Raw genomic sequence first — 20,318 nt, 5'->3', positions numbered from 1 at the left:
CAAGACTCGAGGCAGCCAGTAACCTCGGTGGGCTACAGAATATCTCGATGACTGCACTAGCCTTCCACCAGTGGGTTACTCCAAGGGGAGACTGACAAGACAACCCCACTCGATCCCAGGGCCACTTATATTCCCAGTCCCAAGTTGAGCATCAGGTGCTTATGGTTAAGTCCAACCAAAACAAGTGACAGCTGGAAGACCCGGAGTACGGAGTCCGCAGACCGGACCGTGATCCGGAATGCGGACTTTGGACCGAACCATGACACTTCCACCCCCCCCATCTCTTTTTCTATTCCCCATTCTGGCTCCCCCTTACCCCTTCCCATCTCCTCACCTGCCCATCACCTCCATCTTATGCCCCTCTTCCTTCCCTTTCTCCCATGATACACTCTCCTCTCTTATCGGATTCCTTCCGCCCTTTACCTTTCTCACCTATCACCTCTCAGCTTCTCACTTCATTCCCTGCTCCCCCAGCAATCCACCTTCCCCTGACTTGGCTTCACCTATCACCTGCCAGCCTGTGTTCCCTCACCTTATTATTCTGGCTTCTTTCCCCTTCTTTTTCAGTCCTGTGGAAGTGCCTCGGCCATAAACATTAGCTATGTACTCCTCTTCATAGATGCTGCCTGACCTGCTGTGTTCCTCCAGCATTTTGTATGTTACCAAAATATTGTTATAGCAATAATCAGAACCGCCCGGACAGGATCCTTTGCATAAGCAATCTGTTATAGGAACTCAGCAGGTTGAGCACCATCTATGGAGGGAGAGGAACTGTCAATGGTTCAGGTGAGAGGTGATAATAGATTAGCAAACATTCTTCTGGATCATCTCAGTGGGTTGATCAGCATGTCGGGAGAAAGAAACTGACCACTGAATTCCTCCAGCATGTTGCCTATTGCTCAAGATTTCATCACCTACATCTCCTCATCAGAAGTATTCTGACAAAAATGGAATGTCGCAAACATGAAAGGGCCTTGAGCCAAAACGTAAACTGTTTACTCTTTCCCATAGATGCTGCCTGGCCTGCTGAGTTCCTTCAGCATTTTGTGTGTGTTGCATGGAATGTCACCTCTCTTCCCAAAGATGCTACCTAAACTGTTGAGAATTTGCAGTATTTCCCAGTTCATTGGCCTAGGAAATAATGTGAATAAAAATTATGTTATTCTGCAGATGCTGGAAATACCGAGCAACACATATACAGGAACTCAGCAGGTCTCCTCCATAGATGCTGGATGACCTGCTGAGTTCCTCCAGCATTTTACTGTATACATGTTGCTAAGGTAAGTAAGGTCTTGACAATGTCTATACAGTATAATTGGTAACACAACAGCATCATGTGTTATTCTGGTACAAGGCAGTGGAACAGTGAGGTGTAATGGCCCCATATTCCAATATTTTCTATACTCTATTTCAAAGCTTTCCGACTATTTCATCCTTTCTCTCCCTACACCAACTCTAGAACTTTAAAAATGAAGAAAGACAAGTAGGTGCTTTAGCATTGATCTGAAGAAGTGCAGCCTTGTTGGAAAACAAAACCACAAATACTGGAATGTGAGGTAGAAACAGGAGTGATGGAAGAACTCAGCTGGTCAGGCAGCACCCATGGAAAGATGAAACAGTTACTGCTTCAAATAAACTGCAGAAAGAATTCAGCAACTCAGGCAGTGTCTGCTGAGGCAGAGAGACAGTCAACGTTTTGGATCAGGACATTTCTGTATCACAACTAAGAGGGTGATAGTCAAGGGAGATAGACTGGTAATCTCCACCCTACGCTCTCAGTCTTGAAGCAGGATCTCAGCCCAAAACATTGACTAACCCCTTGCTTCCAGAGATTTTGCCCTGATGCCTGAACCATCGCAGTATTTTTTGGCTCCAGATCTCAGCATCTGCAGTCTGTCTTCTCACCACTTAAAATTTCAGGTCTGCGACACTTTGGTGTTTCCTGACCTTGTCATAAGGGGGCGTTGGGAGCGGACCCAAATGCAAGACACAGACACTGCAGTTCTAAGAACAGGACTAGGTCTGTCAAGAAAGCAAGGGGAGTCAGGAAGAAACAACGCTGGACATTGACACAGGCCCTGGACGAGACTAGGATTCAGGGCCTGGGCTAGGACTTGGACTAGAAACACAGGACCCGGATGGGGAACTAGGAACGAGGAGCCTGGACAAGGACCTGGAACCTGGGTCTTGGTTGGGACTCGGAACCGGAACTCGGGTCTAGGCTAGGACTCGGGACTAGGATCTTGGCAGGGATAGGACATGGAACTCCTGCACAGGACGAGGCACATAGACAGGACTAGAACACAAAGCCTTGACTTGGACAGGACCAGGTTCTTGGACGTCGCTTGGACAGGAGGAGAGACTCCTGGACAGGACGAGGGAACTCCAACACAGGACTGAGCCAGGTACTCCTGGGGTGGGCAAGGAATCTCCAGCACAGAACGAGGAATCTGCAGCACAGGACGTGGCTCTTGAACTAGGCTTGGTTAGGCTCTTGCGTACAGAGCTGGGCTTCTTGGAGCGCAGGCCGGGATGACTGCTGAGGTAAACTGTCGAGGATTCGGATGAGGACAATCCAGCACAGGGGAATCTCCAGCACAGGACAAGGAATCTCCAGCACCAGGCTGGGCAAGGTACTGGGCTGGGCGAGGCACTCCTGGGCTGGGCGAGGCAACCCTGGGCTGGGCGAGGCACCAGAACTGGATGAGGACACGAAGCTCAGAGTTGGACAGGGCTGGAACACGGCACCTTGACTTGGTCTTGGAACACAGGAACACAGAGCCTTGGACTTGAGCACAAGAATACAGGAACATAGAGTCAGGACTCCTCCTTGGGGAGCACAGGACGTAGGGCCAGGACTCATACAAAAAAAATGGGCACTAAACACGGGGACACAAAGAGACAGTTCCAAACTCAACAATGGATAGTTCCTTCTCTTGGCGTGGCAAGGCTCCAGTCTCACTCTGGTGGTTGAACTTGATGGGGATACTGACAAGGTTGCAGGCGGAGGTCCAGAAGGGAAGGGAACAGTCCACCAAACAATCCCTGGTATGCAGAGGTATTTATGTGGCAGACTGAAATGAGAATCAGGTGCCTCAATTAAGGCACCCAACAGAACAAGGGAAAAAACAGGAAACCCTGGAAAGAGGATCGCTGGACTGGACTGTGAACCAGAATGCGGACTTCACAGACTGGACCGTGAGAGACCTGAAAATTTAACCGGTTCCTCTTCCTGTAAATGTTGTTTGACTGGTTGAGTTCTTCCTGCACTTTTATTGTTTCTACCTCTTCAAGGATCAAGGGTCAACTTTATTCACTACTCTATTCACTCTTGGCTACTTTATCAGGTACACCTGCTTTGTCCACCAGTCTTCTTCACTTTATAAACTTTTTGTGTCTCAAATTGCACAGTGCAATCTGATTAGAGTGCATAACGGGAAGCTGGAAATCTGGAATTAGAGTGAAGTCTAACAAAATGGATTGAGACAGAAGCTTGAACAAAGATGAATCGATATATTGAAATGAAAATACTTTCTTCTTCTTTTTAAATCTTTTTATTAATTTTTCAAAATTACAAACTCAATAACAAAGTTGGTACAAAGAGATTGGAAAAATGTTCATCAGCATATATAAAATGAATTTTAAGTAACATAGATATAAAAGACTTCCAAACTCATAATGAGATCAAACATTAAAAAATAAATAAAAAGAAAAAAATATATAAACAAAAAAAAGGAAAAAAAAACCCAAGAAAAAAAAACAAAACAGGGCTAGACCAACAGCTTATATCAGACATGTTCAATAATGTCATTAACTCCGCTCCTCTCATCATATAATTTAAATTTAGAAAAAAGATTCGGAAAGGTCAGATTACATCATATGAAAATGTTGCAAAAAAGGTTTCCAAGTTTCTTCAAATTTAACCGAAGGGTCAAAAGTATCACTTCTAATTTTTTCTAAATTTAAACTTAATATGGTTTGAGAAAACTATTGGAATGTAGTTGGAGGATTAGTTTCCTTGCAGTTCAACAAAATAGATCTTCTCGCCATTAAAGTAACAAAAGCTATCATTCGACAGGCTGAAGAAGACAAAGATCTATGTTCTACCATTGGCAATCCAAAGATTGCTGTAATAGGATGGGGTTTTAAATCGAAACATAGAACTGTTGAGATAATATCAAAAATGTCTTTCCAATATTTTTCAAAAAGAGGACAGGACCAAAACATATGAGTTAAAGAAGCCACTTCAGAGTGACATCTATCACAAGTAGGGTTTATATGGGAATAAAAATGAGCTAGTTTATCTTTGGACATATGAGCTCTGTGTACTACTATAAATTGTATTAAAGTATGTTTAGCACATATAGAAGAAGTACTAACTAATTGAAAAATTTTATCCCATTTCTCTGTAGGTAGGGAAAGTTGAAGTTCCCTTTCCCATTCATTTTTAATTTTGTCAGATATATCTGGCTGTAATTTCATAATTATATCATAAATTATTGCTATTAATCCCTTCTGCAAAGGATTAAAGCCTAAAATTTTATCAAGAGTGCCAGAAGGATTGGAAGTCGGAAAGGTAGAAAATGAAAATACTTTCAGTGGCTTCTTTATTAGGTACACCTGTACACCTGTTTACTAATGCAAATATCTAATCAACCAATCATGTGGCAGCAACTAAATGTATAAAAACATGCAGACATGGTAAAAAGGTTCAGTTGTTGTTCAGACTAAACATCAGAATGGGGAAGAGATGTACTCTAGGTGACTTTGACCGTTGAACAATTGTTGGTTGCAGATGGGGTGGTTTGAGTATCTCAGAAACGGTTGATCTCCTGGGATTTTCACACACAACAGTCTCTAGAGTTTACAGAGAATAGTGCAAAACCAAACAAAAAACATCCTGAGTGTGGCAGTTCTGTGGGCAAAAATGCCTTGTTAGTGAGAGAGGTCAGAGGGCAATGGCCAGACTAGTTCAAGCTGATAGGAAGACGACAGTAACAGTGGTATGCAGAAGAGCATCTCTGAATGCACAAGATGGCCTACAGCAGCAGAAGACCACACAAACAAAAAAATCAGTGGCCACCTTATTAGGTACAAGAGATATCTAATAAAATAGCCATTGAGTTTACTGTTACATGTATTAGGAACTTGCTGTGGTGTGTTGGCACGACATGCAACAAAAAACAACATTCAACAATTATAAAAAGTATTGAATTATATAATATATATGTATGTACAGACAGAGATGACATGTGGTTAACTTCCTCTATAAATTGCCTGCACTTTCCCAGTGGACACTCCTTGGATTTATAACTCCACTGTTCTGTTCAGCCACACCATGTTTGTGAGCCACGGCAGAGGCCATGCCTGGACCTGCATTTGTGCTTGGCAGGAAGCCACTGGAGCCTTGGGAACTGCACCTCAGTTACGGAGCAAATAACAAGTGAACAACGGCATTAAAAACCATCATTGGGACACACCCTCTTCTCACTGTTGCCACAGGCAGGAGGTACAGAAGCCTGAAGTCCCAAACTTCAGGAACAGCTACTTCTCTTCAATATTCGGTTCTTGAACCAATCTGCACAATTCAAATTCTGTCTCAGCAATGGCACACCACAGACCACCCCTTGCACAAGGACGGACTTGTCTCTGATTGAGTCTTTTTATGCCGTAATATTTTGTTTTTGCACAGTTTTCTTTTGTATCTCTTTTCAATGTGTTCTAATTTAACACTTGGCAAGCTTCCCCATGGTAGACTCATCCAGAAAGTCAGGAGGCATGAGGTCCATGGAAACTTAACAGAGTGGATCCAGAACTGGCTAGCCCACAGAAGGTAGATGGTGGTAGTGAATGGAACATACTCTGCCTGGATGTCAGTGACAAGTGGCATTCTGCAGTGATCTGTTCTGGGACAACTCTCTTTGTGATTTTTATAAATGACTTGGGCTGAAGAAGTGGAAATGTGGGTTAATAGTTTTTTTTTCAGATGACATAGACGTTAGTGGAGTTGTAGTTAGTAAAAATTTGTCATTAGTTACAATGGGACATAGACAGAATGGTGAACTGGGCTGAGAAGTAGCAGATGGAGTTCAACCCAGTAATGTGGTGATACACCTTGGAAGATCGAAGGCAGAATACAAGGTTAATAGCAGGATATTTAGCAGTGTGGAGAAATAGAGTTATCTTGGGGTCCAAGTCCATAAATCCCTAAAGGTTGCCATGCGAGTTGATAGGGTAATTAGATTTCACTTTGATCATTGCGTTTGGATTTGGTTCCCTCATTAAAGGAAGCATTAGAGAGGGTGCAGGGAAGACTTACTAGTATGCTGCCTGGATTAGAGAACATGTCTTATGGGGAAAGGTTGCGTGATCTAGGACTTTTCTTTTTGGATGAGAGGCAACTTGGTAGAGGAGTATAGAGGCTGGGATAGAGTTGTCAGTCAATGTCATTTTCAACGTGGTGGATATAGCTAATATGAGAGGATATCCTTTTAAGGTGAGTAGAGGAAGGTTTAGTGAGATGTTAGTGGTAGGCTTTTTACACAGAGAGTAGTAGTGTCTGGAATGCACTGGTAGTAGAGGCAGGGATGTCAGGGACTCAGATGGCAACATGGATGAAAGAAAAGTGAAGGATCATGGGTTATGTAGGAGCGAAGAGTTAGATTGACGGTAAAAGCTCGGGATAACAATGCGGGCCAAAGGGCCCGTACTGTGCCGCACTGCTCAATGTTGTTATCTATAATTTATGTTCTGTGTGTTGTCTGTCCCTGCCTACCAGTGGTGCTGCTGCAAGCAAGTTTCTCACTAACCCTGTAGCTCGCAGTGTTTTAGCACTTGCTAATAACCTCCCATTGACTTGAAATAAATTCTTGTATTTATTAGCATTTCTCTTCCTTTGCCTAACCGTGGCAAGTCCTTGGACTCCGCGAGCATGGCAGGGCTGGGAGTTCCTGCTCAATTTTAGGCAGATAACTTCTGCTTCTCTCAGTTCTCCAAGAGTATATACATACATACACTTGACTCCGTCAAAAAAAAACTAAAGTGCTGTATATATAGTGGTTTCCAGGGAGCTCGTTCACCTTTGGTTCCCGCCAGACACTCAGCTCTCATATGAGGCTCCAAGTAGCTGTTCCCATGCATGCGACAGTGGCCACACCCGGGTGCACCACTTCGACAGGCGGGCTAAACCAGATGAGGGTAGCCAGCTCCCCTCTACCCCGGTGAGCTAGAGATATGCGAAGTCACCTTCGATGCACTAGATGGATGCGATCAACAGTGAGAACCAACAAACAGGAAGGCGATTCCGCAATGCTTCGTGGGGAGCTAAGGGCATGGCAAGGCACAGAAGAAGTCATGATCATCTCCTGCGACCAAAGAAGACCCCAGCAGTGTCGACTATTCGTACCAGTGGACCTGGACTTCAGCGGTGGAGGGAGTGGAAATGCCCCAGTGCAACTTTCCCACCTTAGAAAAAACTCTCCCGCATAGGGTTCTTCGTGCGTCAAAGAACTGCGCAAATCTGTCGTGGTCGGATACGGCAGACAAACCAATCACTCCAGAATGAAGGTTCTGACCCAAAACATCAATTTCCCTCATCTTTCCGTCCAGATGCTGTCTACCCTGCTCAGCTCCTCCAGCGATTTGTTGCTGCAGATTCCAATATCTGATGGGCCGAGGGTAGGTCGAACGTGGACATGCTTGGCGTGCTGTATGACTCCAGTTCCAATGTATACATGCGGAGTAAAACTCTCCGCCTAAAGATCTAGATTTCAGTCAGCCAAAAGCCAAATATAAGCATGTGAAGCAAAGACTGGACGATTTGGTGAAGAAACGGGAGACCGCAAAAGCTGGAATCTGAAGAAACACGCAGTCGGCTGGAGGAACTCAGCGGTTCGAGTCGAATCTGTGGAGGAAAATGGTCAGTCGACGATCAAACGCCGCCGAAACGTCGGAGTCAATTTCCCTCTACGGTTTGCAGTTCGACCCGCTGAGTTCCTCCAGCACTTCCTGTGTTTTTAAAAAAAAATCCTCATTATTTGTAATATCTCGGTTCATTAGCCTTCTTCATTTAAGAGTCAAAAACTTCGTAGCCATTTTCAGGGAGCGTTTATCCTGTATTAGATTCCTTTATGTGCCCTTGGTCTCTGCAGTCTCTGCGGGATTGGTTCCGTGTGTTAGTTTGGCCGACCGCCCAGACTCGATGATATCATTGGCTATTTCATCACATCGCGCTTGTTTGCAAGTATAAAACGCACCGCAGAAGCCAGAAGTTAAACCAGATTTGCAAGGGAAATAAGTCTCTCAGTGCAGTGACTCAACATATAGGACCCGGCTCACAACAACATTAAAAGAAGGAACCAATGCCTTGTTTTCCCACAGTAGGGGGGAAGTTCGATCGTGAAATTTTACTTCGGGAAGCATTTGTGGCTTCGATATCTTTCTGTGATCACAGCTAGTTCTGACTCTTGTAGTCCGTAGCGTGAACTTTTGTTTCCGGACGCTTCCATTCCTCAGCAAAGCGCGAGACCTGCTAGAATCATTTTGTTGGTTTCTCTCATGCGGAGCGGATCACAGCATGATTCTTTAAAAAATGAACCTGCTAACTTGTTTGCTGGATTTGCCTTTGGAAAGGTGGGTACAAATTGGATTGCACCTATATTGAGCACTTTTTTCCTGTCGCCTTCGGAGTGCATTTGGGATTATGTACGCCGCCCAACTGCAAGCGAATCAAACACAGGTATATATGATAAAAATTAGACCGCACTTTCCTACCTTACTCTTTTAATTGCCTCGACTGTCAATTATCTGCTGAATCAGTTGTAAAGTTGCTACAATAAGATTTGAGATACATAATGAAGAAGGGAAAAGTCGTTAATCATTATTCTCCGTTCTGAAGCAAAAGTGACCTCAATGGTGGTACGATAAATTAGTGTAGCTCTAAGCCCCGACGTATCCCAGACATCGGGCAGAAGATACAAAACGCTGAAAGCGTATACCACCAAGCTCAAGGACAGCCTCTGTCCCAATGTTATAAGACTACTGAATGGCTCTCTAGTAGGGCAGGGTGACTGTTGCCTTCAATCTAACTGGTTATGATCTTGCACCTTATTGTCCACCTGCACTACACTTTGTGGCTGTTACAACTTCTTTTGCATTCTGTCATTGTTTCATCTTGTAGTGCCCTAATGCATTGTGTAAAGTATTGATCTGTATAAACAGTATGTGAAATTGTTCACCTTATCATGGTGCATATGACAATAATAAACCAATTTATTTATTTATATGTACATATTTATTTATTTGAGATACAGTATGGAATAGGCAATTCCAGCCCTTCGAGCTGCAATTTAACCCTAGCCTAATCACGGGACAATTTGCAAAGACCAGTTAACCTACCAACCGGTATGTCTTTGGAGTGTGGGAGGAAACCAGAGCACCCAGAGGAAACCCAGGTGGTCACAGGGAGAACATGCAAGCTCCTTAGGGATGACGTTGGAATTGAACTCCAAACTCTGACAGCCCGAGCTGCAATTGTGTCGCACTAACCGCTGCACTCCCATGGCACCCACAGTCATTGACTGATTTGGTGGACTAACATAAAAACGTAAATGATATTCTGCCAGGTCTGCCCATGGAATCAAGAATTAGTCCATTTCCCTCATGTGTTGAATCAAGTGTAAACTTTGTATGACTGGTGGGCATCAATTCAAACAGTTAATGCTACAAGAAAATGAAGCAGTTATATCTCCACAGATGCTGCCTGGTCCACTGAGTAACTCCAGCAGTTTTTTTTTAACTCCAGACTTCAGCGTCTGCAGCATTGTATGTCTCCAATGAAATCTCATTATTGTAAGTCAGACTTTGATCATAAACAAAGGATTTCTAGAATAATTTCAAAAGCTTTTAAAATCACCTTCCAAAACATGAAATCATACAGCATTGTGAAATGAATCATCCAACAGGATTACATAAATCAGAATCGCTTTATTGCCAGTATGTGAAACATACCAGAATTGATTGTGATTCAGTGTCAAGCATAAAACACAGAACAATACCATAATAGACAACACAATAGAAACCCACATTTTACAAGACAATAATGCAAGCAACCATGAGTAATGCACAGTCGCATGTGCAAACTTTAAAAAATATGAACGTATGAACAAACTAAATAATTATCAACAGAACAAGGAGAGCGGGAAAGACTAATGAATGTTGTGCAGGGATTGTTGAGGATATTTCAGCTGGGTGAGTTTTTATTGTTGGGTTTTTATTTTCAGCTCTTTACTTTGCTCTTGAGATGAACAAGCCTTTTAATGTTGATAGCTAACATTCAATGAACTCATCTGAGTAGACCACTCACTGCAACCCGGACCTGACGAAGGAGGAGGGGAATGAAGTGGTCACCACACTGTCAATAATGGCTGAGCAAAAATATCATCAGGATACACTCTGAGATGTTAAATTTTCTCAACTGGCATAGGAAGAACCACCTGTGCTGAGCTTTCCTAGGGATGAACGTAACGTGCTTGTCCCACTTCAATGTATTGTATTGTTAATGGTTGCTCCAAGTTGCTATGAGCACACCACTCTGCTAGACGGTCTACCTCTCTTTGACACTACCTCTCTTTGACAGCATGTCACAGCGTTATTAGAGATCCGTGAACTTTAGGATACTGATGGATTTGTCTGCGGAGGTACAGTTACTTGTATAAAGTGAGAGCAAGACGGGTGCAATAACACAGCCCTGAGGAGAGCCTGTGTTTATAGACATTGGACTGGACAAATAGGAGCCCAGTTTTATATACTGCTTCCTTTCTGTCAGCAAATTCATAATCCACTGACAGATCCTGCAGGGTATAGCTAGCTAGGTTAGCTTGCTGTGGAGCAACTCCAGAGCAATAGTGTTGAAGGCTGAGCTACAATCCGCAAAACAAGATCCTCACATCGGTGTTGTGGGAGTCCAAATGTCGAAGAATCTAATGAAGGCACAAGTTAACTGCATCCTCCACTGATCAACATGCTCTATAAGCAATCTGAAGCGGGTCAAGAAGAGGATCAGTGATGGACTGATCCAATAAAAAAACTGTCATTATCTGATTACAATTTGAATAGGCGTGGAGATTTGGACTGTCCATAAAAGAATGATGCCCTAGATTGTTCAGTGTTTGCTGATTTTTAAGCTCCGATTGTTGAACAACTTCAGACCAAAGGCTGATGTCACTGCATATAGTTGGTGTTCATGTTCCACACTGCTGTTTGCTGCACCACTGAAAGGCATAACGGATATGTCAGCTAGGTTGAAGCAAATTAAACATCACAAAAAGTTACATTAACTGTTTAAAAAATAAGATTTCTGTTTAAGCATTGCCCAACTCTAACACTGAAACTGACAGTTGAATTTCTTCATGTATGAATTCCGTTGGAGATATTTGAAGTATTTAATTCAGTGACAAAATTGAAGTGTTAACATATCTCTTTACACAAGAAACTTTTGCTGACACTTCTTATAACATCTGAGGTTGGTTTTACATTACTTTTCAACTAGGCTCACTGGCCACTTTATTAGGTACTTCCTGTATCTAATATAGTGGCCACTGAGTGTAATTTTGTGGTCTTCAGCTGCTGTAGCTTATCACCTTCAAAATATGCACTAATGTAACTCATCGGACAGGATTAATCCAGAAACAAATCAAACAGCTTTTTCATTCCTTTGCCATCTGCCTATAGAAAACCCATTGTAATGGTGTCAAAAGATAAACATGTTGATTATGCAAAGAATCTGACTTAAATATATTTAAATGCAAAAAAAATGCAATAGAGGAAATCTTGCTGGTGTAATTGTTCCTACTAAGTGACTTTGCTTCCTCTTCAGATTCTGAGTAAAGCAAGAAATAGCAGAACATTGACAATCCGTGGTAAGTTTGACTTTATTCTTCAAAGTTATGCAATGTTAGCAATTCTGTTGCATGCTGGTAAAAATACCTAAGAAAATAATTAACAGTTAACGTAATTGCATTAAGAACAATTACAATGGAACAATCACAGGATAAAAGGCTAACAAACTTAACTTGTAAAGGCAGAGTGCACTAATCTGATGTTGCATTTAATGGCAATAGTGTCACCTAGAGGATGATCACTACTATAGACAAAATCGTATTGCTTTTACTTGTGTTTTTGCCCTCGGTGATGTTAAATATTTACACTTTACCTTCAAGAAACCATCTCAGATCGCCATGGGAACACTACAGATGATATACAGCACAGTAACTGGCCATCTGGCCATCTTAGTTCATCTGAGCCTCTATCCCTGAATAGAGCCTTCTAACACAGAATGGTTATAGAACAGAGAACGTCCATTTGGTCCATCAGTTCTATCTAATCCAAGTATATAAAATCTCTTTCTACTCCAGGGAAAAAATTCCCAGCTTCTCTATTCTATCCATATTAACTAAAGATCCTTATCCCTGGACTTGTTTTGGTAAATCTCTTTCCAAAGCACTCATATCTTTCCTAAAGTGTAGAATCCCAAACTGCACATTATACTCAAGTTGGATTGAACTATTATTTTATAATGATTCCCTTTACTTGTATTCTGTCCAGGATCCCATTTGCTTTTTGAATTAATACTCAACCAGCCTTGCCACTATCCACATAAACTATTGGATCCCTCTCTGTGTGCACCCCTTTTATAGCTGTGACCGCACGGTGGTGCAGTGATTGGCACAACACTTCAGTACCAGCGACCCAGGTTCATTTCGTGCCTCTACCTGTAAGGAGTTTGTACGTTCTCCCTGTGATCACATGGGTTTTCTCCGGGTGATCTAGTTTCTTCCCACAGTCCAAAGACATACCGGTTGGTATGTTAATTGGTCATTGTGATTAGTCTAGGAATGAATCAGGGGATTGCTGGGTAGCATGGTTCAAAGGGCTGTATGGGCCTATTCTGTGCTCTACATCAATAAATAAATAAATTGCCTGTTCTCACTCTTCCTACCAAAATATAATTCTTTATTATTTCAAAGTTTTCTATTACATCTCTCACCCATTCATTCATTCCACTAGAAAGTACTGCTGCTCAAGAGTTCACCTCACCAAGTTTTGTGTCATCTGCATATTCGGGACTTTCATCCCGTACACTCAGATCCAAATGATTTATTTATTCATATTAAGAAAAGCAGTAGACCTAGTAACCATGCCCGGGAAACTGCACTGTCCACTTCCCTCTATTCTGAAAAACAACATTATGCTACTCCCTTATGGCACCCCCATTTATTCAATGAGGTTAGGTCTTAATAACAAGTCTATTATATGATGCCTTATCAAATTTTGAAATCCATATACATCACATCAACCCCATTGGCTCGCTCTTCTCTTACATATCTTTTCCTGTTCACATTGAAGGAGATATTTTTAGACTTCTTATTACACTTGTTCTCAGAATTTACTAATGGTCTCTCTTTGCCACTCTGTAGGAAGCCTTGCTCTCAATAGTGATAGCGGGCTAGCATCTGTCACATGCTCTTTATTCAGGATAGCTGATGCTGGAGTCAGAAACAAAAGCGGACATGCTCGAAGAACTCAGCCAGTCAAGCAGACTCTGTGCAAAGGGAAACCAGTTAACATTCTGGGTTGGGGACCCTTCCCCTGCACTGAAAGAAGAGTCGTGGGGTGTCAATGCTCAAAGCAGAGTGGGGTGGGGGTGGCAGGTATAGTGAGGTGTAATTTCCAAAGGTGTCATCTTGCTATAGTCTTTTGTCTTATGCCTCACTTCTTCCCCAGCCCTGCTTTGAAAATTGACACCTTTCTGCACTTCCCTAATTCTAAGAAAGTATCTCTGACCCAACTGGTTTCTCATTTCAAAGTTCCTCCTTGAGTTCTTCCAGCATTTATGCATTTGCTGTTAATTTCTGTTTTCCTCATTACCTTTCCATGTAACACTGGCTTTAATTTCCCTACTCTCCTCCCACATGGAATGCACCCAGCGTATCGCTGAATCGTTAGATTATAGCTGAATCCACTTTAAAGCTTCTAACTGTTGAGTGTTTGCCTGTTCTTTTCCCTGTACCATACTTATTTTTATTCTATTGACATTGGTCATTCTCCAATGTACAATTCTTCCCTTGAAATGTAGCTATTCTAAGTTGTATGATAATATGATCACTGCTTCCTGGATGCTCCCCCACTGAATCTTGCTCCACTTTCTTCTAGCTAATTATGCAGAATCAATTTCAACAATGTCACCTTCCCTATTGTGCTAGAAACATCCTAATCATGAAAGTCTTCCTAAAGACACTTGAAGAATTCCTCACTTTTTTACCCCTTATCATCGTCTGATCTTTCTTTATCTAAATCTAAACCAGTCAGTGTAACCAACAAAATTTGGTACCAGGTCATATAAGGTGATAAGAAGATAAATAACTAACAGCTAAGGCATTCCTTCTTTAACAGGAGTTCTGAATGAAGAGAAGGGGGAAGTGGCAAATTAAGGTTAGGTGTAATAAAGGAAGCGGTTATTTAGAAGGGAGGGGCTCAAGAAAATTTGAAGACAAGTATGAGAACTTTTACATTGGGTCTTTATTCAGCTGGGGTTAATGGGTGAATTGGATGACATTAGCTATGGCAAAGAAACAGAAGCTTGGACGATTTCAAACTTACGGAGGGGGAAAAATGCTGTTTGATAGTAATGTCTTGCAATGAAGTAAAAAGAGGGCATTGTTGAGGATTTCAGAAAATGAGTAAAAATTTGGTTAAAATTAGATCGTGTTATGGAGATGGGAAAAGGTGGTTCCTACTCCTTCGTTGGAAATCACCGCTGCGTTGACGGCAGCACTTATCTTCATTACATTGTAAATAATGTAGCGTGCAAACATACAGGACCTAGAGTCAGTAATACCATGCTCCTCTACCGAGCACAGTTGATGGGAATTTGCTGATGCAATCAATGCTGAATTACTTGATATGTCATGAATATTAACTTATTGCAAATTAGTCCCACTAAAGATAAGCGATCTGAAATGTTGAGCCTTATTGAAAAATGGTTTATACAATTTTGAATAATATCCTTTGGTTACTGTTGAACATCACCATCTCTAAACATTTAACTTTTTAAATTTTGCATCTGATTTCCTAAGAAAACCCATTAAAAATGGTTAATAATTCAGTTTATTTAAGCTTTGGTGTTTTCATCATCAGAGATGGAGAAGGTCACCAACTGTAAATTCCTCGGTGTTATTATTTGGGAAGACTTCCTGGGCCCAGCGCGTAAATGAAATTATGAAGAAAGCACGGCAGCGCCTCTACCTCCTTAGGAGTTTGTAGAGATTCGGAATGACATCTAAAACTTTGATGAACTTCTTTAGATGTGTGGTGGAGAGAATATTGACTAGCTGCATCACAGCCTGGTATGGAAACACCAATGCCCTTAAATGGAAAATCTTATAAAATTTAGTGGATATGGCCCAGTCCACCACAGGTAAAACCCTCCCACCTTTGAGCACATCTACATAAAACGCTGTCACAGGAAAGCAGCATCCATCATTGGGGATCCTCACCACCCAGGACATGCTCTCTTGTCGTTGCTGCCATCAGGATAAAGATAGAGGAGCCTCAGGACTCACACCACCAGGTTCAGGAACCGTTACTACCCCTAAACCATCAGGCTCCTGAATCAAGGGGGAATAACTACACGCAACTTCGCTTGCCCAATCATTGAAATGTTCCCACAACCAATGGATTTACTTTCAAAAACTCGTCATCTCATATTCTCGATATTTACTTCTTATTTATTTATAATTATGATTTCTTGTTTTTTGTATTTGCACAGTTTGTTGTTTTCCTCACTCTGGTTGAACACCTAAGTTGGACAACTTTCACTGATGCTGTTTTGGTTATTATTCTAAAGGTTTATTGTGTATGCCTGCAAGAAAATGAATCTCAGGGTTGTACTTAGTGACATATACGTACTTAGATATAAAAAATTTACTCTGAACTTTGAACTTTTTCAGCTTCTATAGTACCTTGCTCCATGTATAATCTTGCAATCGAAAAAAGGTGTTTAAATAATTATTTAAAATTTGGCTTCTTTCTTTGCTCGCTGATGATTTTTTACTTTGATTGGCTGCTCAGCCAACATGATGTCATCACTGTAGCTGGGTGCCACAGCTTTTAGTAGTAGTATAAGGAAATCAGCAGTACAAAAAAATTCTCTAAACCTCACTGAGTCTCTCTGCGCAGGTATTTCAGATGTCAGGTAAGAGGCATATATTTTCCCCAGCCAGAAAATCTAGCCCAATACTTATTCCAAGAGCGGCTTAGCCATGTTAGTTGTTTGGTCCATTGCTTAAGCACTTTGATTTGTTCTCCACTGGTTAGGAAAGGGAAAATTATCTAATGCATATTAACAAAATGCTAGAGGAACTCAGCAGGTTAGGCAGCATCTATGAAGGAGAATAACTGTCAACATTTTTGGGCCGAGACCCTTCTTCAGTCTGATGAACCAAGGTTAATGCTTCCAATAAAAAGTACAAAGTACATTTATTATCAAAGTATGTATACTATATACTTTGAACTTTGTCTCCTTACAGTCAGCCACAAAACAAAGTAACACAATAGAATGCATCAAAAAAGACCATCAAACAGCCAATGTGCAAAAAAAAAGAACAAACTGTGCAAATAAGAAGAAGTAAGCAAATAACATTCAGAACTAAAGTTTACAAAGGTGAGTCCACAGCCAGGAAGCCAGTCAACACTGCAGCTGTTCCAGGAGCCCATCAGTTCAGTGCAGAAATGAGTAAACCTCAACAAGCAGAGAGCTGAACACCAGCTCGACTTTCACTTCTGGCCCTGACACCCTGATCTTTTCAATCTGGCCCAGCACTTAAATTGGCCAAACATCAGGTTGCTCCTCACTCTCAAACCCGGGCCCTGATGCTGTGATACATACTCGTGCCTGGGCCCTGCTGCCTCAATGCAGCCCATACACAACCTTTCCAATCTGGGCCAGCATTTAAATCATTCAAACATCGGCTTGTTCCTCGCTCTCAAGTCCAGGCCCTACCACCTCGACTCTACTTTGCCTCGGTTCTGCTGCTTCGAACCTGCGCCAAGTACACTCCAGCAATGACCAAACATTGGCCTATTCCGCACTCTCGGGCCTGGCCCCACTTCCTCGATTCAGCCTGTGTGTGCCATGCCACAACCATCCTGCACCTTTGAGGCTTTAGTTCAAACCGCAAAAATGCCAGGTCATATAGGCAGTTCAACGGCAAAGCTCTGAAAGAGAAGTTACAGGCTATTGGCTGTAGTGATATTTTTCCAGAAAAAGTGTGATTAACAGAGAATTTAGTAGTTTTATTTGCTACCACCAAGGCATCACTGTGTTTCACTAGCACTGTCTTAAACCGGAATAGCCTCCAGCAACAAATACTGAGAATCTCTCCTTAAGATAGAATAGCTAAGTCAATCATGTGCTCACATACAACAAAAATATTTCGTTTGCATGCATCTGTACAAATCATTTCATCACATCAGTTCCTCATTATAGTTTCTAAAGTCGTCTTTGTCTTTTCTACTCCTAAACTCATCCTTCTTGCCAAACCTCCTAACCTTTGGTGTGTCGTTCTGTTTACTGGAGTATCTTCCATGCATTCTCAAGCTTGCAAATGGGGAGGTTGAAGAGAATGAGGAAAAAAAATAGTAATGGAACAATATTGCAGAAGTATAAGAACGATGTTGATCAAGTGAATTATTTCTAGAGACTGCCTACAGTATTTCATTTTTCAGTTCACTCACTGCTATTTAAGGTTTTAAAAAATACAAATGTACATTTATGATTATTACTATGTCATGGAAGATGAGTCACAACACAACCGGTGTTGTTTATTCTGAGCATCCCAACATGGAGACATGCTTGTAGGCAACATGAGGGTGCCTCTCAAACAGGCAAGTATATTTATCACAAGGTAACTGCTGTAGTTCCAGGGCTGTTGAGCTGAAGTCACAGTGTTGAATTCTTGAGTAGGGGAAATTAAACGCATACTTAAATGTAGAATCAGCAGCTAGTATCAGTGACGGTAACCACAAATATAGTGGATTACAGTCATAGGGTCATACAGCATGAAAACAGGCCTTTCAGCCCAAATTGTCCATGCTGACCAAGATACCCACCTAAGCTAGTCGTTTATGCCTGCGTTTGGCCCATGCCCTGGTAAACCTTTCCTATCAGGTACTAGTCCAAGTGCTTTTTACATGTTGTTAATGTACCTGTCTCAACCACTTCTGAAAGTGCATTCCATATGACTGCCCTCAGAGTGAAAATGGCACTCATACAAAATGCTGAAAGACATCAGCAGGTCAGGTAGCATCTATGGAAAGGAATAAACAGTCGATGTTTCAGGCCGAGACCCTTCTCTATTGAAATGAGGTTAGTTGTGGGTCAAATGAACTCCTGCCTCAGAAAGGACTTGGACTTGCACTGCAATTTGCCTCTTGCCACAATAGGTCAATGGCAGATGCAATCTCAAAAGCTCCTCACACGAGCTTAGATCACCTGGACAATACAAACACCTACGTATATCAGGATGCTGTTCATCGACTATAGCTCAGGATTTAACACCATCATTCCCACAGTCCTGATTAATAAGCTACAGAACCATGGTCTCTGTACCCTCCTCTGTAATTGGATCCTTGACTTCCCAACCAGAAGTCCACAATCTGTGTAGATTGGTAATAACATCTCCTTTTCACTGACAATCAACACTGGCACATCACAGGGATGTGTGCTTAGCCCACTGTTCTATTCCCTCTATACCCATGACTGTGTGGCTAGGTACAGCTCAAATGCCACCTATAAATTTGCTGATGATAGAACTATTGCGGGTAGAATCTCAGATGGAGATGAGAGGGTGTACAGGGGTGAGATGTACCGGCTAGTTGAGTGGTGTCACAGCAACGACCTCGCACTCAATGTCAGTAAGACGAAAGAGCTGATTGTGGACATCGGGAAGGGTAAGGAGGGAAATCAAACCAATCCTCATAGAGGGATCAGAAGTGGAGAGAGTGAGCAGTTTTAAGTTCCCGGGTGTCAAGATCTCCGAGGATCTAATCTGGTCCCAAAATATTGATACAGCTATGAAGGAGGCAAGACAGCAGCTATATTTCATTAGGAGTTTTGGTTTGTCACCTAAAACACCCAAAAATCCTCTATAGATGTACCATGGAGAGCATTCTGACAGGCTGCGTCACTGTCTGGAAAATTAGTCAGCTCTATCTTGAGTACTAGCCTCCATAGTATCTAAGACACCTTGAAGGAGCGGTGCTTCAGAAAGGCTGCATCCTTTAATAAGGACCTCCATCACCCAGGACATGCTATCTTCTCATTGTTACCATCAGGAAGGAGGTACAGAAGCCTGAAGGCACACACTCAATAATTCAGGAACAGATTTTTCCCCTCTGCCATATGATTCCTAAATGGACATTGAACCTATGAACACAACTTCTCCTTTTTTCGTATATATTATTTCTGTTTTGCACTATTTTAAATCTAACTTTAATATACATATATATACTTATATTGATCTACTTATTTTTTCCTTCTATGTTATCAGGTGTTGCATTGTACTACTGCAGCTAAGTTAACAAATTTCAAAACACATGCCCGTGTTAATAAATCTGATTCTGAATAAACCGTTGACATTTCATACTGAGAATCTTCTCTATGAAAATGGATTTTCAGTCTACGTTTCAGGCTGCGGCCCTTCACTATGAAATGAATAAGCAGTTGATGTTCCAGGCTGAGACCCGTCGACCTATAAATCATCATCTTTAAAATGCTGGAGGAACTCAGCAAGTCAGGCAGCATCTAGTGGAATAAACAGTCGGTGTTTCAAGCAAACACCCTTCAAGTCCTGACCTGTTGAGTTCCTCCAGCATTTGTGTGCATTACTGTGGACCTACACCTGCTTATACCTTGTAAGTTCATTGCTGGGAAATCTCAAAGTAGTTTACAGTCAATTTGGTCTTTGGAAGCGGAGGGCAAAGTGATGATATCAGAACACTTCTTTGCACTAATAGGAACTTAACTAGTCATGTTGATTGAGTGACAGGTATTAGCAGGCACGTTGGACATAATGCCATTTTCCTCCTTCGAACTGCTATTGTGGGACTTGTTACAAGAGTGATCAGATAGAGCCTAAGTTTAGAGTTCCACCAAAAAAGACTGCATAATTTTGGTACTCCAAATTCTTGACAGCGTTGAACCCAGGACACATGAATCAAAGGCAAGAGTGTGACCCATTGTGTACCTACTCCTCATGTGG

At 41.9% G+C, this 20,318-nt stretch overlaps 1 protein-coding gene across 2 annotated transcripts in view; it reads left to right on the top strand.

The window, feature by feature from the left end:
- Positions 1-8,269: 8,269 nt before the first annotated feature.
- c18h15orf39 (chromosome 18 C15orf39 homolog) overlaps positions 8,270-20,318 on the top strand; it is a 78,295-nt gene continuing 66,246 nt past the window's right edge. The window contains exons 1-2 of one of the 2 annotated variants that reach the window (XM_072282353.1): positions 8,270-8,631; positions 11,876-11,918. The gene's annotated coding sequence lies outside the window, so the exon portion shown is untranslated. Of the gene's footprint in view, positions 8,738-11,875; positions 11,919-20,318 lie in introns of both variants that reach the window. The other variant, XM_072282355.1, reaches the window with a different exon arrangement.

This window comes from Mobula birostris, chromosome 18 (genome assembly GCF_030028105.1).
Source record: "Mobula birostris isolate sMobBir1 chromosome 18, sMobBir1.hap1, whole genome shotgun sequence".
NCBI lineage: Eukaryota > Metazoa > Chordata > Chondrichthyes > Myliobatiformes > Myliobatidae > Mobula > Mobula birostris.
The sequence above is the reverse complement of the archived record's forward strand: the minus strand, read 5'-3'. Positions and strand labels throughout refer to the sequence as shown.